The sequence below is a fragment of the Rattus rattus genome, chromosome 10, assembly GCF_011064425.1.
Source record: "Rattus rattus isolate New Zealand chromosome 10, Rrattus_CSIRO_v1, whole genome shotgun sequence".
In the NCBI taxonomy this organism is placed as follows: Eukaryota; Metazoa; Chordata; class Mammalia; order Rodentia; family Muridae; genus Rattus; species Rattus rattus.
This window is the reverse complement of record NC_046163.1, coordinates 79,267,454-79,295,353: the sequence shown is the minus strand read 5'-3', so window position 1 is coordinate 79,295,353 and position 27,900 is coordinate 79,267,454.

The following is a 27,900-nucleotide window of genomic DNA, read 5'->3' as shown; positions in this document are numbered from 1 at the left end:
GAATGACAGTAGAGGGTGTGGCTGCTTCTTTTGCAAGGAACTGAGTGGGACATAGGTTTATATGTATTTTTGGGGGTCTGAGGACATTTTCCATGGTGAGGATTGGTGAAATTTCAACCCTTGAGTTTGAAGGTACTATAGAGACTATTCTGAATCCGGATACAACTGACAGTAAAGAACTTTTCTTTCATGGACTTGTTTAAATCCTCACCATTTAAATTACCCTGAGACCACAGGAGAGTGAGTGTATTGATCACTCTAGTCATGGTGGCTTTTTCTACTCAGTGATTGATGGGATTTGTCAATTTTACTTTTAACCATAATTGGATAATTGGATTTGTATGTTTTATCCTGCATTATCCACAATGCCTATACACTTGCCCACAGGACATTATGGTGAGGACATTTTTTCATTTGTGGTTCCCTCTTCCAAAATGATCCTAGTTTGCGTGAAGTTAACGTAAGCAGAGTCATTAACCTCATCAATGGTTCATTTTCTGATTAGCTCATACAGAAAAGATCACTAAGAGGTGGGTTCTGGCCTCAAGAAGTACATCACTAAAGAAGTACATTTCTTTGGAGAGTTTTCTCACCTGTCTGTGCCAGTTTTCTGCTTCTATGAGAAGAGTGGTCTGCTTTGTCATAACTTTCCAAGTCTAAGGTGTTTTGCCTTACATCCGGCCCAACGTAATGAGTCAGAGGCCAATGGACTAAACCTGTGAGCTGGGTAAATCTTCCTTCTGTTTATACTATCAAGTATTTATTCCAGGTAATTACAAAATTTATGCGATTGCACATCTCCCATTAGCCAACTTGGGAACTGAGGCTAGGAAATAGAACTCATTCATAGTAACTCTACTGGAGAGACCAGTCTGAACTCAGGTCCATCCTATGATCAAGAACTTTTCTTTCATGGACATATTTAAATGTTTTCCATTAAAATTACCCTCAAGGTATGAGACTGAATGGATTTATTGCCCAAGGTGGTCCAGCAGTTACTACCTGAATTGCCCATCGTAATATGAAAAACCCTCAAAGCTATAGCTTTTATCTTAAAAAATTAATATAAACTAGGAATTCTGCTTTTTTAACAAAAATGCCCCCTGATTCCTTAGAGCAAAATGGATGATCCTGAAATAGATGTATATTTTTAGAGTAATTGTCAGTACCTGTGGTACCTAGCTGCCTACCTTAGAATTATGCCTCTTTCCACCTGAGAAATACGACATGACACAGGCAGTCTGCCTAAAACAATAAAATTGATCATCAGAGTCCCTAGGTCCCTAGGTGTCCAAACACAATGACACATTTTTGCTATCACCTGCCACCTGAATTCCCAGACAATTCAGTGTTCCCTTTCCTAACTTGCCAATGGAGCCTCCTATAGGAGAATCAGAAATAGCCTAGTGTAAAAGAGACAGCATTGATTCTGGACTCTTGGGGATAGCTGCTTACATGTTCCCTTAAAGTTGATAAATTTTCTTTCAGATAATTACTACATGTTAGCATCAAAGGTAGGTTAAAGGTGCTTTAGTTGTGAAAGTTGTGCACTTGAACATGATGCTTAGACATGGCATTCTTTTCTATGTCAAGGAGATTTGGTTTCCCTTAAAACTAGCATTCAAACGCCCTTCCTGGGGAAGTTAGACAAGTTATTCAAATGCATGTCATTTATCCATGAGGACCTGATTTAAAACCCAAGAACCCAATTAGCTGGGTATGCATGTAACTGTAGTCCCAGTGAAGAGGCAGAAACAGAAGAAACCCAAGAACCTGGCTGCTCAACATGCCTAGTCTACTGTAAAGTTCCTGACAAGACAGAGATATATTTCTAAAAGCCAGGTGGAAAACGGGGCAGGATAAAGGAGGCTGGGGGATGGGGTGGGGCAATATCTCAAACTAAGGATGTATGAAAGAAACATTGGAAGCCATTTTTTTAAAAAAATCCACTAAAATATAATTGATGAAAGAGTTTGAATGAAGGTATTCCGCATAGATAAAAATGCTTTTCCCAGAATCACATGTTCGCTATTGATACTCTTAGTAATGTTGATGAACAAAATACCTGAGGCATATTGTCTAGTTCTAGTACATTCCAACCATGTAATTCATTATTTACTATAAATTTATTCTTTGATAATTTCATCCATTTGCACAATATATATTTAAACCATATCCATTCCTTAACCTTCCAAATACTCCACAATTCCCTTCTAACTTCCTCTTCCTTTTAAAGAAATGACAAATGAGTGAGAGTCACCAGAATGTATTGAATTTAAATGTATAACATTATCAATGGACATTTTTAATAAAATGTAATAAAAGCCACACTGACTTGAGTTAGTGCTGCCTGTCTGTGCACACATATTGTGTAATTCTCTAGAAAATTAACATTTTATCAGGGGTCCCACCATGGAAGCCAATTAACTCTCCCTTTCCCAGAAGCCTTCACCTTTCTATAACTCCTGTGTTAAATACGGGCACTTGCTAGTTTATCCTTCATTCATGTTAGAATGTTAACTGGCTTGATGTTGTGCAAACAACCACAGCCGCTGAGCATTCTAAAACTTGTAATTTTTCTGACCTCCTTTGCCAAATATTTCCTGATTCTTGTCGGGTAGGAGGTATACCAACATCATCTACCAGTAAGCTACTGCACATTTGCTAAAGAAACGACTTGGTAAATTAAGACCAGAAATTAATCCCATGAATTGAAGAATTTTATCTCCTCTTTCTCTCAAAACCCTTGTATTCCTGAAAAAGTCTCTATATGATAAAGTCATTTCCACATTGTTGTATGCAACAGTATTGTGTGCCCTTTTCCTAGGCATATGCAAACAAACAGCTGTTCACTTAACTTAGGGCACTGAAGGCAGCAAAGAATTTATTCTACTCAGGTCTGTCTTGGTATACTAATGAGTTTATTTGGCATAGCTAGAGGAGCAAGAGTGACACAAAGGCAACTGAATCACGGAAATGGCAATCCTTATTTGGGTGACCACTCCAAAAGCTGCATCCTTTGAGGTCCCTGTAAGGAATTATGACTTAAAACCAAACAGTCTTCTTTCTTCAGTAAATGTTAAAAACATTTGTGTTGAGTTTTTGTCTTTTACTGTCTATTGTTAATGTTAAGTGTGGGCCCTGAAGACGTAAAGTCTCTACATTGCCACTGTGAGGCTATCCACAAGATAGTTCTGATTAGTAAATATACCACATTTAATAGCTGTGCAGAAGAGAATTAGATGGTGTTTAGGAAAACCAAAGGAGAAGAGGAAGGTACAGCCATGAGTTAGCAATTAGGAGAGCATGACCATGAGGGCTGGCATCCTAGAGTTAAGAGCAGTCCGTATGAAACATAGTAAGTAATAATTTGGGGTTATATGTAGGAAAGTAGATTTCAACAATATAGTGGGTAGGCAGCTGCCCAGAATTTGTACTGATTAAGGCTTATTGTAAATGTAAAGGTTATGTTTCTCTTTCATCTGGGAACTTTAATAGCAAAGAAGGGGTAGAAATCTCAAGTTGGAATTAAATATTTATTACAACCCTTTCATAATCTGGAACACAGGTTTTGAGAAGCTTGTGAGTTTCAAGCACTTCCTAAGTCTTCTAAGTTTTGTGTACTTCCTTTACCTTACATATTAGGCTTACTTTTACAGTTGTATGAGGATCCCTCCCGTTCTATAAAAGAGTGTTTGAATTGGATGAAATATCTACAGAACAGTCAAAATAATTTCTACACTGATACTTCAGTTCATTTATCTTTTACCAGTCTTGACTGTATGTTTTCTCCTCATCCAATTTCTTGTATTGACTCAAAGTAGATGTATATATACACTTAGATCACGCTGTATACTTTTGACTAATGTTCTTTCCTCTGGAATTTTAATAAACTTATAAATGTCCCAGAATCCAGACACCTGTCAGTTGCTTTGTTTCTTCTGTGAACATTAGGAGGGCATTCCTTCCAACCTGGTATTTTCTTTTTCATACTAGACGCTTCTGCCCTTATAACATCTGTTATTTGGAGCTCTAAACGATTTAACTGTGCCACATCAAGGGGAACAAAATGAGCCAAAACAATGTCGACCTACCAGACCAGCTTTGACTGCTGGTGATGTCTCTGGGGTGCCATGATCTTCATACCTTTCCTCTGAGCATGTGGTACCACATTCACCTCTAGGTCTGTGCCTGATATTCTGTTTCCCTTTACTGTCCATTTTTGTGCTTTCCCACTCCACCATGCTTTCCAAGCCATGGGAAAAAAAGTGTTTCTGCTGCTTCTGGGAAGATGTTCCTATGGAGTAGGTTTCCTCTTTATTTGTTGATTTTTGCCAGATACCACTTGCTTCTGTTGTAGCCTAAATGATCAGGCACAGACTCGCTCTTAATGCACCTTGAAACTATTGCTTTTTTGCCTTCCAGCTAAATATTTCTGGTGAAAGTTGAGTATGTTCAAAAGTACTTTTGCTCATTTTTTTCATTTTTTACACATATGTTCCAAAACCGGGGCTAAGGTACACCAAAATAATATCTTTACTCTGTTTTAAATTATGACTGCAGATTCAACATGCTTAGGAATGTATTCCTTGACTGGGTATCTTCAGTGTATGGCCTTATATTTTCAATGATGCTGTTGCTGATTGTCCTTTCCAGTAAGAGGCTTATTAGAATTGTTACCACAGATAAGCAATGAGCATGACTGGGACAATGAGAAAGGTTCAGTCCTATAAGGAAATGTGGGCTTGACTATAAGAGGAACAAATTTCATGTGCATTCAATGACTAGGCCATACAGTAGTGTTGTCTCTTATTCTTTCACTAAAAAGAAGGAGCAAAAGTTAATGTGCTTAACCTGCTTAGGGTCTTTAGCAAACTTCCTTTAGTGACTAGAGAATTGAGGATGGATAGAGCCCAGTGTCTGTTATTTCCCTGTGTAAGTAGAAACTGCAGTCAGTGGTGAGTGTGGACAGAGTGTACTGGAAATAAATATGGCTTGAGCAGCCCAAAACACAAGCTCCCAATGATTCTATCGTTTGTTATTCTACTTCTAGCATTCTCTCTATTTTGGAACTGTCACCGGTTTTCTTCACAAAAGGGAATTTGCATTGCTGTGTTGTTACCAATGTCAATATGTCCTGGCTTGCTTCAGTTACTGCTGTGTGGATGTCTAGTACACGTTATCAATTCCAAGAATTGCAGCAGGGACTTCTAGAATGCATCAGTGGTCACCTGGCTGGCTGCAATTGGGGTGTTCGAATGAATAGGGCTTACTTCTACCACATGAAACATTCCTGAACCACAATTGCCTAATTAAGTCACCATTGATTCTGGGATTTAACTACCTTAATCTTTTCATTAAGAAAGAAAAGAAGCCAGTGATTTTCACTGGGTGATATTATCAGGTTGAAATACACTTGTTTATGGAAATGAGCTCAGTTGTTTTGGGTAAGAAATGGTGATCAAGTAATGTGGGTCTTCTGTTACTAATTCTGCCAGTGCCTTGGGACTCTACTTCTTTTCTTAGTTTCTATTTTTCTTTCTTGTTTTTTCACTACCCCTGGATGTTGTGAGCAATTTTAAATGGCGTTATGCAGTGTTGCAACTATAATGCCTGGGTCTGATTATTATTTTTCCACATAATTGCTTTGAAAAGGAGAAGGTAGTCAGTGCCCCTAGGTGTCAGTTGCTTCGTTTCTTTTATTCTCTATTTTTATCTTGTCTATTTTAAATATCTGGTAGTCTCCTGAATACACTTTCAGATGCTTAGACATGGTATACACAGGATTTTTCATCTTGTTTTTGTCTCGTTTGTTTTTTAAAGATTTACATATTTACTTATTATTTATTTAAAGGGGCATTTGAGTATTCATATAGGTCACAGAAAGGCTTCAGAATTCCTGAAGCTGAAACTGTAAGACACTGGTAATGTTTTTAGGTTGGGGCTGGGAAACAAAATCAGGTCCTCTGGAAGAACAAGCTTACTTAATGACTGACATGTTTCCCTTGTCTATTTCTTTCTTGTCTAAGAATGGCATAAATTAAAGAAACATGAGTAGTGTGAACATATTCACTCACTAGTAATTTGGTTTGATACTTAAATATTTTGTTGTTTTTACTGCATCTTCTATTTTGTATCATAAAAGAACAAGAGGCGATTTCAAGCAACTTTGTAGCAAATGTGTTAATTTTAGATCATGGCAGTAGGACAGAGTATGGATCTGAACACTTAAGTTTAACCATTTGTACCACTCTGAAATCCTAAATCAAAGCACTTCTCATTAAGATGAACAATCTCTCATAGACAAAATAATAAACATGTTTGCAATGATTTACTATTATACTGTAGAAGAGCATACCTTTCAGCTTCACTGGAGAAGCTTCTATTTACAGTAGATGGTGATTACCACAGGGACCCGCAATGGACCAAGTTTCAAAGAATAAGAGAAGTCTCCTGAAATCCCAGACCGTAATAGAAAAAGTGCTCATTTTACTGAAAATGTCTACTTTTATAACAGCATGATTAATAGTTTTGCCTGGTTTGTCTTTCAGAAGGTGATATTCTCAGTATTGCTTCTTAGCATGACTGTGAGGAAGCTTCTAGATCATAAAATCAAAGAGCAAAGACTCAGATTAAATGTGGATAGCACATTTCGGTGGTCTGTCATCTTGTACCAAATAAATAGGATTAATCAGATGCACTTTAACACGCACTCCACTCTCTCTACTTGGGACTCCAGATGCCATATGAGCAGGCCCACCCCAAGTTGCTTCCTTTAGTTGCTTCTGTCAGATATTTTGCCCCACCTACATGTAAAGTAATTAATACAGAAGACAACAGGTAAAAATTCTTTTCCATTACTTATGTACTTAGAAAGACCTTCTCAGTCATTTTGCCAACCCCTCTTGCCTACCATGTATCTTAAGGCATTTGGAGCCTTCAATATTTACTCTAGACCTCAGGGTCTCAACAGTTTACTTGATTACATCATCTAAATTTTCATTATCTTGTAAGTGAAAGATACTTGGAAGATTGTTTTATTCTTTTTGTATTTTGTCCAGCTTTAAGTAAGCCCTTCCTCCTTTTGCCAGTCTGGGTTTTGCAATGTACCCTAAGTTGGCTTTGACATTGGACTGGATTAGAGGAAGTAAAAGGGAGGGATATTCAGTTTGAGGTTTGTTTTGAGATGGCATTGAGAAAGAAAACTTCCTTTTGGGGACATCAGCTGAGGAGGAAGGTGAACTGGGTGCTTCTCTGCTTCTCTGGGCTAGCAGGCTTTCACCCCAGCTCCCATGTCTTTATTGATAAAACTGAAATTTGGGATTTTGTTAAAAACAACAACTAATAGTTTTATTTGGCACCACTATTTCTGGATCAGCAATATTAAAATATGTTTGGGAGATAAAGGTGCTCCTAGGAGGATTTTTCTGAAAGATATTTTGTGGACTAGGCAGTCTAAGGCAGTATGGGATTCTATGTTCCATACTCCATAGCAACTAAAATTGTGTACAGGCTTGCTCAACAATACAGCAATACTTACTCTGTGTGTACCTGGAATCAAAATTGCCATCCCTGATCCTCTTTTCCTCAGTTAAGCACTTACCCTCCACATTTTAAGTATTTTAATGAATATAGACCTGTACTTAGAACCTATACATTGAGCATGTGTTTTCACAGAAAATTATTTTCCATCAGAACTCTCTAAAGTATAATTAAGTGACTTCCAATAGTCTCCACTTCTACTTCCCTAATTTTTTTTTAAATCTAAATCAATTCTTTTCATATATATTTTTTTTCCTCAGAGACTTAATTTGCTGGCCAGTTTGAGTTTTATAATAAACATTTGCTGATTATTGTTTCTTCCAGAGTGAGCTTTCTTTTGTATTCAATAATTCCCAACAGTTCAACTTCAGAGGTCATGCATAATTGATGCAAATTTTGACACAGGTGAAATTTGCGAATGTTCTTTTAATTATGAAAGGATGGTTTTCATTGCTGCAGAGTGGGTAGAAGAATGGATATTGTTGTCTTTTCATAAACCTGTGAGAAGGAACTCTGTCACAATTGTACATGTGCTCTGCTGGGGTTCCTTGTCAGGTTAGTCCAGCTTTTCATGTTCTTTTTGTCAACAAGAAGATAACAAGCAAAAAAATGTCTGTCAGTGAATTACATAAGGTCATCATTCTGATGATGAAACACTGTGCCCAAAAATCAAATTGGGGAGGCAAAAGATTATTTCATTTATACTTCTACATGACTGTTCATCCTTATCAAAACTAAATACATGATGTCAGGTAGGGTATGAGCTAATGCCAAGACAATGGAAGAGTGCTGCTTACTGGTTTGCTCCATGAATCTCACTTAGCCTATTTTTTTTTTTTTTTGTAAAAGTTGGGAACTATACACTGTGGTTGACAACAACAGTAATGGGGTGGGTCCTTCTTCAGCATCCACTAACTAAGGAAATGTACTTCAGGCTTGTACATGACCATATCTTGTGAAGGCCTGTCCTCAACTGAGGGTCTCTTTTTACTGATGACTATACCTTGTGTTAAGATGACAGAAAACTAGACAGTATAGTTACCAATCCTGACTATTGTTGAGCAGCTTGATCTTGATCACAAGACTTAATCCTGGTGAGAGTCTTGTGTGTGTAGCTCTCATACTGCTCAGCTGTTGTAGATATTTAAAGACTCATAGCCCAGAAAACTCAATGATGATGCAGATGGAGGTACATATGAAAGTAGATCCCAACAACTGTACTGGGGATCAAATTTACATCCTCATTCTTACAAGACAGCACTCTGCAGATGGATTTACAGCTAGCATCTCTCCTGAATGTTTGTAAGCCATAGACACAGTCTTAGTTTTAAGATAATTATGCCATCACATCCTTTAAGTGGTATATGTAGACAAAGTGTTGGTGTTAAACCTCTTGTAGCTATAGCAAAGGGGACATGCTATGAAGAAAATAACATTATTCACACCTGTGAGATATTGTGATATTCCATGAAGTATGTGCTGTGATGTCAGTTTAGTGTACACTGAAAAGACAAGATTCAGGGAGTACTAGCGTTATATTTGGGCCCAGGAAACTGACAAGCATATATAATGAACCAGGCATGGGGAGGAAATCCTAGGGAGTGATAAGATAGAGGAATGATAGAACCCACCAGCAGTGGGCTGTCTCTCACTCCATAGGAGATGAGACTTGCAGTGAGTATCCAGGGTTCCATAAGGAGCTAAGACTCTATAATTCTCCAAACACAAAAAAAGGCAAGCAAATTCCTCTCCTGAAATCACTACATTATTTTATCAGTTCCCACAGTACTTACTCTCCTGTGATCCAGAAATTTCTAATTGCTCATTCACTTACTACCAAACTGTCAAGATATAGCATTTCTTGTAGGTATCAACTATGCCAGAGTTATTACAATGGTTGATGTCTAAAATGTTATGACTTCTACAAATATATGCTACAGGATAAATTTCACCTTCAACAACCCCATTTCCCAATGTTTCTTGTGTAATACAAAGGGTTTCTGATCAGCTAACTGCTTTCCTGGACTTTACATGGACCATGGTAGGAGTACAAGTAGGGAGGACTTCAAGTATCTGATATTAATAAGATGCATGGCTACAGATAATTTTTATAGGTTCACCCATAAAAATAGGTTTCTGATGTTATTGTGTTCAACAGAAATGGCTTCTGCAACATAGGCTTTATCTCCAGCATCTCTCTTGTCAATCTGCTCTGAAAAATAATTTTTATGAAAGATAATTTTAATAGAAATAAGAGGCTTGTGAATCAGGAGGCAAAGACAAATGCTGAGTGGTGGTAGGTTGGTGTTGCAAAATTCTATGAGTAACTTCTTTATTTCTTTCTTTTATTGATTCTTTCTGATGCTGCTTATATTCTATTTCTAAATACTTATTGGTTTTCAAGATGTGGTTGTCCTCAACAAGCAAATCCCCAGGTATACCACATGATGTTTGAAAGTTTTATTCATCAATGTACCTGGTCAATAAAAGGCTAGAACATTTTATTGGGCATTGAAGGGAGAAAAGTGAGACATGGAGATCGAGAAGGCAATTTGCAGGTAGAGGAAGCAAGAGAAGAAAGAAGATGTAGGTGAAGGAGACTGCAATTGAAGGAGATAGAACATTTTCACATGGCCAAGAGAAATGTTAAATAACAAGGGACTTTATAGGTGAGGAAAATTAGAATAGCTCAAAACTTGCCCAATATTCACTTATGTTTTTTGAATAAAATGTCTGGATTGTGTGTCTTTTATATGAACTAGCTAGGATTATAAATTAATTTTACACAAATCTGTGTATCTATATGCCACAGAACTCAATATGAGAGGAATAATTCTTCTCCTGTGTGTCTTGTTCCATTTGCTGAGGCTTGACTGTTCTAGAATCAGCAAGCTTGACTTTATTTGGTCTTTTTGTGGTGTGTATGACTTCTGTCTCACACTAATTCTGTTCCCAGGTTTGAGACTCAATGAAATTTCCTGTGTCACTCATCTTCCTAGCACTGAAATAAATACAGTAGATAAATCAAATTATGCAGAAAAAGGTTCACTTTCACTCTCTACTTTGGAGCTTTTAGTCTATAGTCAGTTGATTCTGTAGTTTTGTGTCTGTATTGAGGCAAAAATGTATGGCAAAACTATGCATGTCAATACCTGGAAGCAAAAGACAATTAAGTTCTCTGTCTTGAATGGTTGGGGCTTTAGATCAGTGTGTATAAGGCTTGTCTAATAATCATGAAGCCCTGAGTCTCAGTACCATATTAGTCAGTCACTACATTCCTATAGGAAGTGAAAGCAGGGGTTATACAATTTCAGGAACACGCTCAGTTACACAGTAAGTTGCTAGCCTTGGATACATGAGACTTATCTCAAAAACTTAAGCAAGGAAATCTGAAACAGTGATTGGGTAAAACATCCCTTTCCAAAGGCCACAAATGAGCTGAAGAACTTCAATAAGGTTCCATTTACTTAATATTCATCACTATCCTTTAGTGCTAACTGGAGGACTGGTCCATAACATACAGGTTTTCAGGAGTTATTTCATCTCAAATTTGAGCATTTGCTGAAGTCATAAATGCATTTGGTGGAGCTAGAATTTGATGTTAGGCTAGGTTGTTGAACTGTTTCTGAATCTAATACAAATCCAGGGCTTTACATTCTATTGATTCAAAGGAGGGAAGGAACCTACCCATGGACTTCTTCAGCTGCCTCTTGTTTGTCTGCTCTTGTCTGTGACAAAAACTGTGAATTTCAGAATGTTGCAGAAAAATTCTAGGATGATTCTTTCTTATCCATATAGAAACAGTTATAGAAGCATCTGCTAAGAGACTAGAAGCTCAAGCAAGAGTGACATGTATCTGGTGATGAGAGAAACCTGTGAGCTGAAGCAAGCCATTGGAATCCTTAAACTGAAGTTGATAGATTTTAAAGAATGTGGTGGGTTCCTTTTCTAGAGAGGGAAGTACCAGGGTCATTTCTGTAGGACACAACATTACCAGATACAAGCAGGTGAGTGTGTGGTCTGGTGATGAATGAAGGAGAAACTGAAGACATATATGAGGAAAGTAGGTAAGAAGGCTGAAGGATGCCAACCTTAGCTGGCTAACCAGGAAGATTAGACCCAATGAAGAGTTGAAAGTAGCCAGTGACTTATTAGATACATATGTGACTTATTAGATAAATGTATAATAGAAAAGGCCAGTGATTATTAATAATTTCAAGTTGACAGAATTCAGAAGCAGCTAGTGAAAATGCTCTAGGCATGTCAGAGGCTTTCTAGACTGAGTCAATTAAGATGACAAAACCTACCTTAATGTAACTGGGACTGAATAAAAATGAGAAAGTAGGCCAAGTACCATTATCTCTCTCACACTCCATCTTGGCTGGGGATAAAATGTTACCTACTCACATCTGCACAATTCTTTTTTCCCAATCTTGGGGGAATGATTATGTTAAGCAGTAAAGCAAAATAAACCCGTCGTTCTTTTACTTGATTATTGTCAGATATATGGTTATGGCAGTGACTAAGTGTAAATCCTAGATTTGTTCACATCTAGATCTTACTCTGGTTCCTAAGTTACTCCTTCCCCTACCTCATTCCCCAGCTCCTACCACTACTACCCCCACCACATCATTGCTGGTATTCCTTTCTTAACATTCCTGTGTATCCAACTTGACATTCCTCAATCAGTGAATTCCAAACCAACAACTGGGTGTCTTATTTTAATAGATGTGTTCACAATTGTGTGTTATCAAGCAGAGACAGACAAGCGGGAATAAGTCATGAATATTCACTCCTATATTGATCCTTTTTCTTCCTTATAGATAAGCATTCACCTCTGCAGCCTAGCAGTTGTCTGAGATAACACCAGAGAAGAGTACTGTGTGACTGTAATCAGATCTTTTCTAACTCTCTTCCCCTGAACTCTCCATGGTTACAGAGAGACAATCCACACTTTGAGGATCAAACTTGTATAAGATTGTAAAATGAGAGACAAATTGAGAGGTAGCTTTTTGGAAAAGTTCTCGTTATAAAAGCATGAGAAACTGAGTTTGTAATCACATGAAAATGGAAAATCTAGGTCTGGTAGAGTGGGTTTTTAATGCATGAATTGAGGAGGGGAATGGGAATGAGATAGACAGACACTAAGTGTTACTTTGCTGACCACTATCTTAAACAGAGAACTTCATAATTGAAGCTGAATCAGTGTCTGAAAATGGAATGTGGAGAAGAATATAGGAAGGTATCTCACTGTGAATCTCTGGCTTTTCCTTGTATACATATACATTTCTACATATACACTCAGAAGGGTAAACATTTGGATACACTTGCCAGAAAGAGAGAGAGAGAGAGAGAGAGAGAGAGAGAGAGAGAGAGAGAGAGAGAGAGAGAGAGAGGAAGGGAGGGAGGGGAGGAGGAAGGGAGAGGGAGAGACCCAGTAGCTTGTATTTGTAATTTCATCAATCATGATGTACAAACAGGAGGAGGAATAAGGTTTAAAAACCAGTCAACCTAGCCTCCTTGGTGAGTTCAAACCTAGGAAAAATCCCTGTCTTAAAAGAATGGCTCTTGGAATAGTTTGAATACTATTGGTTTTCACTCTTCTTTGAAAGTCTGGTAGAACTCTGCGTAAAAACTATCTGTTAGAAACTATTTGGGGATAACATATTTTATCGACTCCTTCTGTATCAGTGGAGGTAATAGGGCTGCTTAAATAATTTACCTGATCTTGATTGAACTTTGGTAAGTGCCATCTGTTTAGAAAATAATCCACTTTATAAGATTTTCCAATTTTGTGGAGTACATGTTTTTGAAGTAAGATCCAATGATTTTTTTTAATTTCTTCATTGTCTATTTTTATGTTCCCTTTTCCTTTTCTAATTTTGTTTATATGGATACTCTTTTGGTATCTTTTAGGTAGTTTGGCTAGGGCTTTGTCTATCTTCTTGATTTTTTTTCAGAGAACCGGCTCTTTGTTTCCTTGATTCGTTGAATTGTTCTTAGTTACTAATTGATCAATTTCAGTCCTCATTTCCTACTTTATCTCCCTCTTCAGTTGTTTGCTTCTGTATTTTTTTTTAAACTAGGGCATTCAGATATACTGTTAAACTGCTGGAATGAGAACTTTTCAATTTTATTTAAAGTTTCTTAGTGCCTTTCTTCTCTTAATACTGCTTTCATTTTGTCCCATGAAATAAGGAAGGTTTTGCCTTCACATTTATTGAAAACTAGATGACTTTAATTTTTTCTTTATTTCTTCCTTGACCCAAGATTATTGAGTAGAGAGTTGTTCATTTTCCATGAGTGTGTAGGTTTTTGATAGTTCCTGTTGTAGTTAAAGTCCAGCTTTTAGACATGATGGTCTGAAAAGATACAAGCCATTATTTAAATTTCTTGTATTTCTTGAGCCTTGGTTTGTGATTGACTATATGGTTATTTTTCTGAAAGGATCCATGAGGTACTGAGAAGAAGGTATATTCTTTTGTGTTTGGGTAAATAGTCTACAGATGTTTATTAGGTATATTTGATTCATAATGTCTCTTGGTTTATTATTTCTCTGTTTAGTTTATGTCTGCATGACTTGACAATTGTTAGAGTAGGGTGTTGTCCTATTAATGTGTGAGGTTTTATGTGTTGTTTAAGATTTAGCAATTTTTCTTTTACAAATGTGAATGCCCATGTGTTAGGGGCATAGATGTTCAGAATTGAGGTATCATCTTGGTAGATTTTTCCTGTGATGAGTTGATTTTGCTTGATGTTAAGATGGCCACTGTAGCTTGCTTCTTGGGTCTGTTTGCTTAGAAACATTTTCTAGCCTTTCCACTGCTGTAATGTCTGTCTTTATTGCTGAGGTGTATTTATTGTATGCAGCAAAATGATTGAACCTACTTTGCATCCATTCTGATAGCCCATATCTTTCTATTGGGGAATTAAGTCCATTACATGAGAAATAGCAATAATCAGTAATTGTTTTTTTTCCCTATTATTTTGATGTTGATGGTATTAATGTGTGTGTGTGTATGTGTGTGTGTGTTTGATAGTATGGTATTACTTAGTTCTGGTGTTTTCTTGGATGCTTTTATCCTCCAAGCCTTTGAGATTCCCTTCTAGTACTTGCTGTAGGGTTGCAATTTATGGATAGATATTGTTTGAAATTAGAATTTTCCTGAAATATTTTGTTTTCTCAATCTATGCTGATTGAGAGTTTTGTAGGGTATAGTAGTCTCTATTTGCATCGGTATTTTTTTATTTTAAACGTTGAAAGATACCTGTTCAGGCCCATCTAGACTTTAAAATCTCTGTTGAGAAGTTGGTTGTAATTCTGATAGGTCTTTATTTGTTATGTGGCCTTGTTGCTTTTTCTATTCGTTCTTCTGTAGGTGCTTTATTTTCATTATTATGTGATAGGAGGATTTTCTTTTCTGGTCCAGTATAAATAGCTGTTCTGTAAGTGTCATCCATATTTCTAGTCATCTTTTTCATAAGCTTAGAGAAATTTTCTTTTATGATATTAATTAATTAATTAATATATTTATTTATGTATTTTCTACAACCATCTGGTCCTGGGCTCTTTTTGGTATGGAGTTTTTGTTTTTTTTAATTAGCATTTTTTTTTTTTCCGGAGCTCAGGACTGAACCCAGGGCCTTGCGCTTGCTAGACAAGTGTTCTACCACTGAGCTAAATCCCCAACCCCTAAAGTTAGCATATTTTATTTATCTTTATTAACTTGAATATCTCTTATTTACATTTCAATTATTAGTCCCTTTCCCGGTTTCCAGGCCAACATACCTGTAACCGCTCCCACTCCCCTTCACAATGGGCTTCCCCTCCCCAACCTCTCCCTATTACCACCCTCCCCCCAAAAATCACCTTCACTTGGGGGTTCAGTCTTGGCAGGACCAACGGCTTCTCCTTCCACTGGTGCTCTTAATAGACTATTCATTTCTACCGATGTGGTTGGAGCTCAGGGTCAGTCCATGAATATAGTCTTTGGTTAGTGGCTTAGTCCCTGGAAGCTCTGGTTGGTTAGCACTGTTGTTCACATGAGGTCTTGAGCCCCTTTAAGCTCTTTCAGACCTTTCTCTGATTCCTTCAACTGGGGACCGGATCTCAGTTCAGTGGATTGCTGCTAGCATTCTCCTATGTATTTGCTGTATTCTGGGTGTGTCTCTCAGAAGAGATCTAAATCCGGTTACTGTCAGCCTGCACTTCTTTGCTTCATCCATTTTATCTAATTGGGTGGATGTATATGTAAGGGCCACATGTGGGGCAGGCTCTGAAAGGGTGTTCCTTCTGCCTCTGTTCTAAATTTGCCTCCCTTTTCCCTGCCAGGGGTTTTCTTGTTCCCCTTTAAAAGAAAGAGTGAAGCATGCACATTTTGGTCATCCTTCTTGAGTTTCATGAGTTCTGTGCATCTAGGGTAATTCAAGCATTTGGGCTAATAGCCACTTATCAATGAGTGCATTCCATGTGTCTTTTTTCTGATTGGGTTACCTCACTCAGGGTGATATTTTCTAGTTCCATCCATTTGCCTATAAATTTCATAAAGTCATTGTTTTTGATAGTTGAGTAGTACTCCATTGTGTAGATTTACCATATTTTCTGTATCCATTCCTCTGTTGAAGGGCATCTGGGTTCTTTCCAGCTTCTGGGTATTATAAATAAGACTGCTATGAACATAGTGGAGCATGTGTATTTGTTATATGTTGGGACATCTTTTGGGTATATGCCCAAGAGAGGTATAGCTGGGTCCTCAGGTATTTCAATGTCCAATTTTCTGCAGAACCTCCAGACTGATTTCCAGAAGGGTTGTACCAGTGTGCAGTCCCACCAGCAATGGAGGAGTGTTCCTCTTTCTCCACATCCTTGCCACCATTTGCTGTCACCTGAGTTTTTGATCTTATCCATTCTCAATGGAGTGAGGTGAAATTTCAGGGTTGTTTTGATTTGCATTTCCCTTATGACTAAAGAGGCTGCACATTTCTTTTAGGTGTTTCTCAGCCATACGGCATTCCTCAGCTGTGAACAAGTTGTTTAGCTCTGAACCCCATTTTTAATAGGGTTATTTGTCTCCCTGCGGTCTAACTTCTTGAGTTCTTTGTATATTTTAGATATAAGCCCTCTTTCTATTGTAGGATGGGTAAAGATCTTTCCCGATATGTTGGTTGCCATTTTATCATAACAACAGTGTCCTTTGCCTTACAGAAGCATTGCAGATTTATGAGATCCCATTTGTCGATTCTTGATCTTAGAGCATAGGACATTGATGTTTTGTTCAGGAAATTTTCTCCAGTGCCCATGTGTTCGAGATGCTTCCGCACCTTTTCTCCTATTAGTTTGAGTGTATCTGGTTTGATATGGAGGTCCTCGATACACTTGGACTTAAGCTTTGTACAGGGTGATAAGCATGGATCACTCTGCATCCTTCTACATGCTGACCTCCAGTTGAACCAGAACCATTTCCTGAAAATGCTATCTTTTTTCCATTGAATGGTTTTGGCTCCTTTGTCAAAAATCAGGTGCCCATAGGGGTGTGGGTTCATTTCTTGGTCTTCAGTTCTATTCCACTGGTCTATCTCTCTGTCTCTGTAACAATAACATGCAGTTTTTATCACTATTGCTCTGTAATACTGCTTGAGTTCAGGGATAGAGATTCCACCAGGAATCCTTTTATTGTTGAATATAGTTTTAGCTATCCTGGGTTTTTTGTTATTCCAGATGAATTTGCAAATTGTTCTGTCTATCTCTGTGAAGAATTGGATTGGTATTTTGAAGGCAATTACATTGAATCTGTAGATTGCTTTTGGTAAAATAGCCATTTTTACTATATTAATCCTGCCAATCTATGAGCGAGCATTGGAAATCTTTCCATCTTCTGATGTCTTCTTCAATTTCTTTCTTCAGGGGCTTGAAGTTCTTATCTTACAGATCATTTATTTGCTTGGTTAAAGTCAAACTGAGGTATTTCACATTATTTGGGATGATTATGAAGGGTGTCATTTCCCTAATTTCTTTCTCGGCTTTTTTTTTTTTTTTTTGTGTAAAGGAAGGCTACTGATTTGTTTGAGTTAATTTTATACCCAGCCACTTTGCTGAAGTTGTTTATCAGCTTTAGTAGTTCTCTGGTGGAACTTTTGGGATCACTTAAATATACTATCATATCATCTGCAAATAGTGATATTTTGACTTCTTCTTTTCCAGTCTGTATCCCCTTGATCTCCCTTTATTGTCAGATTCCTAGGGCTAGAGCATCAGGAACTATATTGAATAAGTAGGGAGAGAGTGGGCAGCCTTATCTAGTCCCTGATTTTAGTGGGATTGCTTCAAGTTTCTCTCCATTTAGTGTAATGTTAGTTATTGCTTTGCTGTATATGGCTTTTACTATGTTTAGGTATGAGCCCTGAACTCCTATTTTTTCCAGGACTTTTATCATGGAGGGGTGTTGAATTTTGGCAAATGCTTTCTCAGCATCTAATGAAATGATCATGTGGTTTTGTTCTTTCAGTTAGTTTATATAATGGATTACGTTGATGGTTTTCCATATATTAAAGCATCCCTGAGTGCCTAGGATGAAGCCTACTTGATCAAGGTGGATGAATATTTTGATGTGCTCTTGGATTCGGTTTGCCAGAATTTAATTGAGTATTTTTGCATCAATATTCATAAGGGAAATTTGTCTGAAGTTCTATTCCTTTGTTGGGTCTTTGTGTGGTTTAGGTATAAGAGTAATTGTGGCTTCATAGAAGGAATTCAGTAGTGCTATATCTGTTTCAATTTTGTAGAATTGTTTGGATAGTATTGGTATGAGGTCTTCTGTGAAGGTCTGATAGAATTCTGCACTAAAACCGTTTGGACCTGGGCTCTTTTTGTTTGGGAGACCTTTAATGACTGCTTCTATTTCGTTAGGAGTTATGGGGTTGTTTAACTGGTTTATCTGTTCCTGATTTAACTTCAGTACCTGGTATCTGTCTAGGAAATTGTCCATTTCCTGCAGATTTTCAAGTTTTGTTGAGTATAGGCTTTTATAGTAAGATCTGATGATTTTTTGAATTTCCTCTGAATCTGTAGTTATGTCTCCCTTTTCATTTCTGATTTTGTTAATTTGTACACACTCTCTGTGTCCTATAGTTAGTCTGGCTAAGGCTTTATCTATCTTGTTGACTTTCTCAACAAACCGACTTTTGGTTCTTTTGATTCTTTCTGTGGTCCTTTTTGTTTCTACTTGGTTGATTTCAGCTTTGAGTTTTATTATTTCCTGCCTTCTACTCCTCCTTTGTGTATTTGTTTCTTTTTGTTCTAGCACTTTTAAGAGTGCTGTCGAGCTGCTGATATATGCTCTCTACTGTTTCTTTTCGCAGGCACTCCAAGCTATGAATATTCCTCTTAGCAAAGCTTTCATTGTGTCCTATAATTTTGGGTATGTTGTACCTTCAATTTCATTAAATTCTAATATGTCTTTAATTTCTTTCTTTAGTGCTTCCTTGACCAGGTTATTATTGAGTAGAGCATTGTTCAAATTCCATGTATATGTGGGCATTCTTCCCTTATTGTTATTGTAAACCAGTTTATCCTGTGGTTGTCTGATAGGACACATGGGATTATTTCTATCTTTCTGTATCTGTTGAGGCCCATTTTATAACCAATTATATGGTCAATTTTGGAGAAAGTTCCATGAGGTGGTGAGAAGAAGGTATATCCTTTTGTTTTAGGATAGAATGTTCTATAAATATCTGTTAAGTCCATTTGGTTCATGATTTCTCTTAGTGTGTCTATGTCTCTGTTTAATTTCTGTTTCCATGATCTGTCCATTGATGAGAGTAGGTTGTTGAAAGCTCCTACTATTATTATGTGCAGTGCAATGTGTGCTTTGAGCTTTAATAAGGTTACTTTTATGTATGTAGGAGCCCTTGTAATTGGAGCATAGATATTTAGGATTGAGAGTTCATCTTGGTGGATTTTTCCTTTGATGCATATGAAGTCACCTTCCTTATCTTTTTTTGATGACCTTTAGTTAAAAATCAATTGTATTGGATATTTGAATGGCTAGTCCAGTTTGCTTCTTCAGACCATTTGCTTGGAAAGTTGTTTTCCAGCCTTTCACTCTGAGGTAGTGTCTGTCTTTGTCTTTGAGGTGTGTTTCCTGTGGACAGCAGAGTGTAGGGTCCTCATTGCTTATCCAGTTTGTACATCTATGTCTTTTTATTGGAGAGTTCTGACCATTGTTGTTGCCAGATATTAAGGAATAGTGATTATTGCTTCCTGGTATATTCATATTTGGATGGGAGATTATGTTTGTGTGCTTTTCTTCTCTTTGTTTTTTTTTTTGCCAAGACAATTAGTTTCTTGCTTTTTCTAGGGTGCAGCTTGCCCCTTTTTGTTGGGCTTTACCATTTTTATCCTTTGTCACACTGGAGTTGTAGAAAAATATTGTGTAAATTTGTTTTTGTCATGGAATATCTTTGTTTCTACACCTATGTTAATTGAGAGTTTGCAGGATACAGTAACCTGGGCTGGCATTTGTGTACTCCTGGGTTCTGTATGACATCTGTCCAGGATCTTCTGGCTTTCATAGTCTCTGATGAGAAGTCTGGTGTGATTTTGATATGTTTGACTTTATATGATACTTGACAATTTTCCCTTACTGCTTTTAATATTCTTTCTTTATTTTGTGCATTTGGTGTTTTGACTATTATGTGACAGGAGGAGTTTCTTTTCTCCAATCTCTTTGGAGTTCTGTAGGCTTCTTGTATGTTTATGGGCATCTCTTTCATTAGGTTAGGCAAGTTTTTTTTTTAAGATTTTTTGAAGATATTTACTGGTCTTTTGAGCTGGGAGTCTTCACTCTCTTTCATACCTATTATCCTTAGGTTTGATCTTCTCATTGAGTCCTGGATTTCCTGTGTGTTTTGAACCAGTAGCTTTTTCCATTTTCCATTATCTTTGACAGTTGTGTCAATGATTTCTATGGAATCTTCTGCTCCTGAGAGTCTCTCTTCTATCTCTGGTATTCTGTTGGTGATGCTTGAATCTACAGCTCCTTGTCTCTTCCTTTGGTTTTCTATATCCAGGGTTGTTTCACTGTGTTCTTTCTTTATTGCTTCTATTTCCATTTTTAACCCTTCACCTGTTTGATTATGTTTTCCTGGAATTCTTTCAGGAATTTTTGTGATTCCTCTCTATATGTTTCTTCTTGTTTACTTATGTTTTCCTGTGTTTCTCTAAGGGAATTCTTCATGTATTTCTTGAAGTTGTCCAGCATCATTATCAAATGTGATTTTAAATCTAGATCATGCTTTTCTGGTGTGTTTGGATATTCATTATTTGCTTTGGTGGGTGAATTGGGCTCCGATGATGCCATATAGTCTTGGTTTCTGTTGCTTGGGATCCTGCGCTTGCCTCTCGCCATCAGGTTTTCACTGGTCTTACCTTGTTCTGCTATTTCTGACAGTTGCTAGACTTTCCTATAGACCTGTGTGTCAGGAGTGCTGTAGATCTGTTTTCCTGTTTTCTTTCAGCCAGTTATGGGAACAGAGTGTTCTGCTTTCAGGCGTGTTGTCTTTCCTGCCTTCTGGTCTTCAGCTTTTTTCTGTGGGCCTTGTCCTGAGTCCACCAGGCAGGTTGCTTGGAGCAGAAAAGTTGGTCTTATCTGTGGTCCCACAGCTCAACTGTAGAGGGCCACTATAACATTCGCCACCACAAGATGGCGCTGGCTTCCACTGCGCCCCACGTGTACGGCCAGGATAGCTTTCGTCATTACAAGATGGCGCTGGCCTCCGCCGCACCAGCTGACTTCCTTTCAGGAAGTTAACTGTGTGCGCATGTGGAAGAGTGCCTTCGTGCCAGGTCTTTGCCCACTCCGGGGCGTGCCTAATGAGATCATGGGTAAGCAACCAATCAGGAGTGGATGTGCCTTGCTAGGGTGTATATAAGCAACACCATGCTGGTGCCCCGCAGCCGCCCTCTCTATTATTAATAAAGAATAAGCATTTTGGCTACAGAAGGATTCATGTGTTCCCGCGTATTCTTGGTAGCGAGAGGTCGCGTGGGACATCTGGTGCCGGAAACCTGGGAGAAACGCCGCGCCATCGCCAGGCACCAATAGGGGGTCTTCTGTCTGTGGAAGGAATCCAGAACTGTAGTGTTTAAAAGGTAAGATCCTGAGAGACAATGCTTAGCCTTGACCTGTTCCACTTCACTCCCTTGCTAGATGCGGCGGAAGCCTTTATTATCGTTTTGGCAGCCCTTGGGCTTTCTCTATTGGCCTTTGAGTTTCTAGCTACTGCCAGGCAGCGTCAGAGGTCGCATGGGAGCCGCCCAGCTGTAATAGCAGAGCAAAGAGTGCGGAAAGAAGGGCAAAGCGGCATGTCAGAAACATGTTTGGGTAAAAAATTAAAGAGCTCAAGGAAAGATAACAAGCAGACAGTCCCCTCCAATTCGGGGCGAGAGGTTGGGGAAAAAACGCCCCGGGAGAGAAAAAGGGAGGAGATAAAAGGAACACAGTATTTTGGGAGAAAAATTTTGTCTTTGTGCTTTTAAAAGGTGTGATTAGGCTCTGGAAGCTTTGCAGAGTCATACTGATTAGACTTGATAGAGGCAGACCGCCTGAAAATTTATTCAGGAGAATCAAACAAAAGGACATCTCAATGCCCATGCACAGCTTGATGGAGTTAGTGTAATTGGGTTGTGGGTAAAAATATTCAGGACTGTGTTTCACTTCCATACCATTTGTGAATGTCAGTCATGCTGCTCAGATAATATATCTCAGTATCTTACAGGAATTTGGTTTCAACACGTTGATGGACTAGTCCAGGAATTGAGACAATCCATCGTCCATATAGACTCCACTTGAGTGGATAGTCACCGTGAAAGTGGTGGGAAAGGGAAAATCCTACCTCTCTGCTGACACCATCTGTTTTTTTCCCTCTTTGCCTATTGTCTGTCCTTGGTGCACCAAGCTCTCCCTATATGTCAGTTTATGTCTGTGGTTTTTGTTTCTCGTTGCTTAAATGTTTTATGTTCAAAAGAAAAAATGGTAAAAACTTTATCTGTCAATCGTTCACATCTTGATTTGGTTTTAACTCGTTTCAAAAAGGAACAAATGAATAAAAAGCAGCTTCAATCGGCCTTTAGAGCCCTGCACCTGTAGCTAGGAACATAGATTAGCTGGAGAAGCAGCCCAGGGGCTAAGCGTCTGCACGAGCTGATCTTAAAGGTGCCCGCAGCTCCTCAGCTTCTTTGGTACAAGAGCTGATAGCTGTTTCTCTTAGAGAAATGCCTGACTTATTATTTGACTCAACAGGTGACAAGGTGCTTCTCTTAAAATCATAGCTAAAAAGGTAAAAATGGTGTTTGGTCTAAATATTAAAGATATGTGTAGCCACTTCAATTTTGTTTCTGATTGGTTTTAAATGTATAAATATGCTCTTCTTGCCTTGGTCATAGATTGTTGGCTTTTAAGTTATTGGATATGGTTAAAAAGGTATAATATTGGTAACAGAAAGTTGACATAAAACTGGTTATTTGGATGGAGTCATTCTAGACAACATGCGGCATGAGCCAACCTAGGGAAACAGATCTAAATTGTGATAATATTTTTATGGAATTCTTATCCTAGAAACCAGGCTTCTAAAAGAATTTAGGACAATGTCTCTTTGTTGTGGTACTGGAGACTACACCATAGTGCGTTCATATATAGGAATTGGCAGTCAAACTTTGTAATAGATTGTTGGAGGTCAAGTGTTGCTTTCCAAAGTTGTGGTTTGCCCTGAAGCTATCTGTATTTTGATGCTAATTCCACTGCCCCAAGAACAGCTGCCTAGTCAGTACTTAGAACTCAGGTGACTTTCCAAAGTTGTGGTTGTGCTCTGGTGTTACAAGGAAAATTTAAGGATTGTGATTAAGGATTGCCAATGTTACATTGACTAACTCAAACTTATTTTAATTAAGAAAAAATCAAACAGGTAGAGATTGTTACAAGATTTATGAAAGATTGATGAGGTTTTGGAACTTGTGAGAACATAACAGCCAGTCTGTTTACTCCAACTGCCATTTCAAGATAGATTTAGAGGATTGATATTGAGTTTTCATTTCGTGAGCTTGCTTATAATTTTAGAGAGCCCATGAAGTGATATCATTAAGAATGACTACTAGCCTTATATTATGTAATTTTGTTGCTTCTTCAATGTAAGGAGTTAGAACTTTGAATCTTTCAGTGTATATAGAAATTTTTACTTCAAACCTTGCTCTCAAAATGAGTTTTAATATTTGGGAAGTAGCTGTTAGACTACTCCAAAAAAGAATATTTGAAACTAATTTTAAGCTTCTAAGGATATGTTAATTAGCTAAGTACCTAACCTTACCAGAGGACTTAAGCCTTTGTTATCCACATTGGAGGTAAAGCTTCAGTTGTGTTAATACAAAATTGTAGGCTAGAGTCAGGGAAGTATTTTAAAAAGAAACCTGGTAAAACATATCTTATTCCAAACAACAATCAAATTGGTTATTACAAAATACTGATATTTGGCCTATTACATATACAAATTTTTCAGGCAAAATTGATAATTTTACTCTTTACATGCTTTTGTACTTCCTATATATTTGTGCAAACAACCCATAGGAAATGTGCTTACTGTATTTATAGATGGTTCATCTAATGAAAAGGCTCCATGTATGATTAGATCACTTGTTTATTCTCTTGAGTTTCTATTGCTTCAACACAGATTATTAAATTACGTGCTATAGCCACTGTTTTTAAAATGTTAAAAAATCAAGCTTTCAATTCACATACTGATAGCCAATGTGTGGCCTTTGGTTTACAATTGATTTCAATTATTTAATGCTTTATTAGAGACAGGTTTTCTACTTAAAATCAATGAGTGATTTCCATGTGAATGTCTGACAACTCACTGTCCTTTCAGTGCTCTGGCTCAGACAACTAAATTAAACCTTAGGCTCATACCTAACTTTGAAAATGGTAATAGAGTTGATATGAAAAGAAGAAGACACCATTTGCTTACTTTAAATTCTCAGCCTCGACCTGCCAGCTCAGGGATTTCTAGTAAGACTGAAATTGGACAATATTTACAGGATTTGACATTTCTAATTAATGCTTATGTTTAGGTAAATAAAGTTTTTGAGGTGCTAGAGAAATGCCTTAGTGGATAAGAGCACTAAGTACTGTTCCTTAATAGACCATTTAAGAACTCAAACTGGATTGTCTGGGCTCCTTAACAAGGGAGGACAATGATACCAGACAGATTGTAGGCCTTAAATAGGTACAATTAGTCAAAAAATCTCATTCTTTATATGTCCAAAACAATAATGCTGGGGACAATAATTTGGTATACAAGTCAATTTATAAATACAAGTGCTCAGTGTCCTCAATTTAATCCTTGAGGACTTACCTTAATAAATAATATCTTTACTATATCTTAATAAATAAAAAGGGGGAGTTATCTCTGTATGCTAAATAATGCTCCTTTTATTTCAATTTTAAAATTTGGATGCCAAAGTTTATGGCACCCTACAACTAGGCATATTTCTGTCTAGGTGAAATAGAAAGATCCACGTATTGACATGATTCTATTCAGATATTTTATATGGAGAAGAGGGAATCTTTGTGTTTTTTCTACAGGATGCTACAAGAGTGTGCCAGCTGCCTGAGTGGCGGGTGAGACTTGCTGATCCTGGGAGCATGAAGATTCAGCTCTCCCGGTTCGGGTCCCTGGAGTCATTCCTCTGCCCTGAGAGGAAGATGGAAGATTCCCCCTCATCTTTTGTCATCACAGAGATTTTGCCGTTGCTGCAGTCAGTGTTACCGCTGCGTGTGTCCTGTCCCACTATGGCCCGCTCTCTGACCCTCTGTGCACTGCTGCTTGCTGGAGAAGACTGGACTCCAGTCGTTGCTGCCCCCCTCATTTCCCTGGTGACTCTTGCTGCCTTAACTGGTGTTGTCATTTTACAGACTGTAGCTTCACAGGAATGCCACCAGCGTAAAGCTGCTGTGGACTGGGGAACTCTGCCCTGGTTGTACAGATCTCAGAAATGGTTCCATTGTCTGCTGGTTGGTCCAGAGAAAAATGACTGATCCTGAACTGTCATAGAAAAGACCATGACACTTTCGCTGCTATTGTAGCAGCCATTACTGCTGCAGACATTGTGTCTGCAGTGTCTGGAGTTATCCTTCCCCAATCTATTGTTAGATAAGCACGGTGGGTGAACTTTCTAGAGTAGCTGCTAACGATTGGGAATTCTAAATTTTATTATAGGAGCGACTTGACTACGGCCCTTGGTGGTAACAGCTGAGGAGGACCAAATGAGGTGCCTACTATTTATCAGGAGTGGCTCTGTTCGGTGCAGTCCTATGCTGTGGATTAGTGTTCATGCTATGGTTGGTTTGCAAACTCAGATCTCAACAGAAACGTGACAAGGCCGTTATCACTCAAGCACTTGTGGCCATTGATCTAGGGGCCTCCCCTGGAATTTGGTTATCTATGCTCAGGAATTAGTCAGTATCTGAGTTCTCTGCTCTTGCACCCCATGGATCTGTGGATCCATTGCACTGGGATGAGAGAGACTCAATGATTCCTTTGATCAGCCCTTCCACGTCGCTGAGGTTTCCTCATTGCACACGATAAGGTGATCATGATTGTTATAAATAAAATAATAAGGGGGAGATGTAGAGGGCCGCTATAACATTCGCCACCACAAGATGGCGCTGGCTTCCACTGTGCCCCACGTGTAAGGCCAGGATAGTCCGCCGCGCCAGCCGACTTCCTTTCAGGAAGTTAACTGTGTGCACATGTGCAAGAGTGCCTTCGTGCCAGGTCTTTGCCCACTCCGGGGCGTGCCTAATGAGATCATGGGTAAGCAACCAATCAGGTGTGGATGCGCCGCGCTAGGGTGTATATAAGCGGCGCCATGCTGGCGCCCCGCGGCCGCCCTCTCTATTATTAATAAAGAATAAGCATTTTGGCTACAGAAGGATTCATGTGTTCCCGCGTATTCTTTCTGGAGAGAGGTCGTGCGGGACACTCAACTTTCTCGTGGGGGGCTTCTTTTGAGCTCTCCGTGAGGACAGCAATCAGGTGGGTCTGTGCCCCCTTTTCCTGGAGCCCTGGTGCACTGTGTTCCCAGATGGCGTTAAGTGTTTCCCTCTGGATTCAGAAATGTGAGCAGAGTGTAGTCTCTTCTGGCTCCCCAGGCATGTCTGCCTCTCTCAAAGTTTAGCTCTCCCTCTCATGGGAATTGGGTGCAGCGAACTGTTGACTGTGTCCCTTCAGGTCCTGGCAGTGTCTGGACTACAGGGGACCTGCCCCTCCATTGCCCCTATCTTCTGGTTCCCAGAGGTCATATACACTTTCCTCTTGGGCCAGGTATGTGGGCAGGGATGGGCAGTATTGGTGGTCTCTCCTTCTCTGCAGTCTCAGGAGTCCCTACCTGTCTGCATGGCAAGCTCTCTTTCCCAAGGGGTTAGGGAGCAGTGAGCTGTGGGCTGGGATCAGTGAGGCTGGGGCTCCAGCTAAAACCGGAAGTGTCTGGTCCCAGAGGAATTTTGCCTCTGTGTGTCCTGAGTCCACCAGGCTGGTCACTTGGAGCAGAAAAGTTGGTTTTACCTGCGGTCCTGTGACTCAAGTTGCTCTATGATTTTTTTTTTTAAATATATTTTGCTCCATAAAGCTGGAACGCTTTGCCTTCTCCTATTCCTATTATTCTTACGTTAGATCTATTCACGGTACCCAAGATTTCCTGGCTATTTTCTGTCAGATTTTTTTTAATTAAATAATGTCTTTGATTTATGTATCAATTTTTATTTTAACTTCTCCTCCTAAGTTTATCTCTTCCATCTCTTGGATTCTGTTGGGGATGCTATTACTTGTTGTTCTTGTTTTTTTCTCCAGCTTTTCTATATCCAGAATTCTCTTTTTGTTTTTTCTCTATTGTATGTATTTCTATTTTCGAGTCTTGTACAGTTCTATTTGTTTCCTTCATCTGTTTAATTGTATTCTCTCTTAATCTGTTAAGAGGATTTATTTATTTCCTGTTTAAAAACTTTTATATTCTCTATAAGATTGTATTTAAGCTCTTTTTCGTGTGTTTTGATTCTCTTCCTATATCCAGGGCTTGCTTTTTTTTTTTTTTTTTTTTTTGTGTGGGGGAGTCAGGTAAGGAATAAATATGCAGGAAGGGAAACTAACCCTTATGGTTTCTGATAAGAAGGACAGGTGAAGGTGCATAGAGTTGGGTCTGTAGAATGGAGATCCTGTATGGATGATAGCCTTCTCAAGGTTGATGGCATATGTGTGTGTTTATGCTCTTGCATGTGCACATACACAGACACAAGTCAAAAAGGAAGTTAA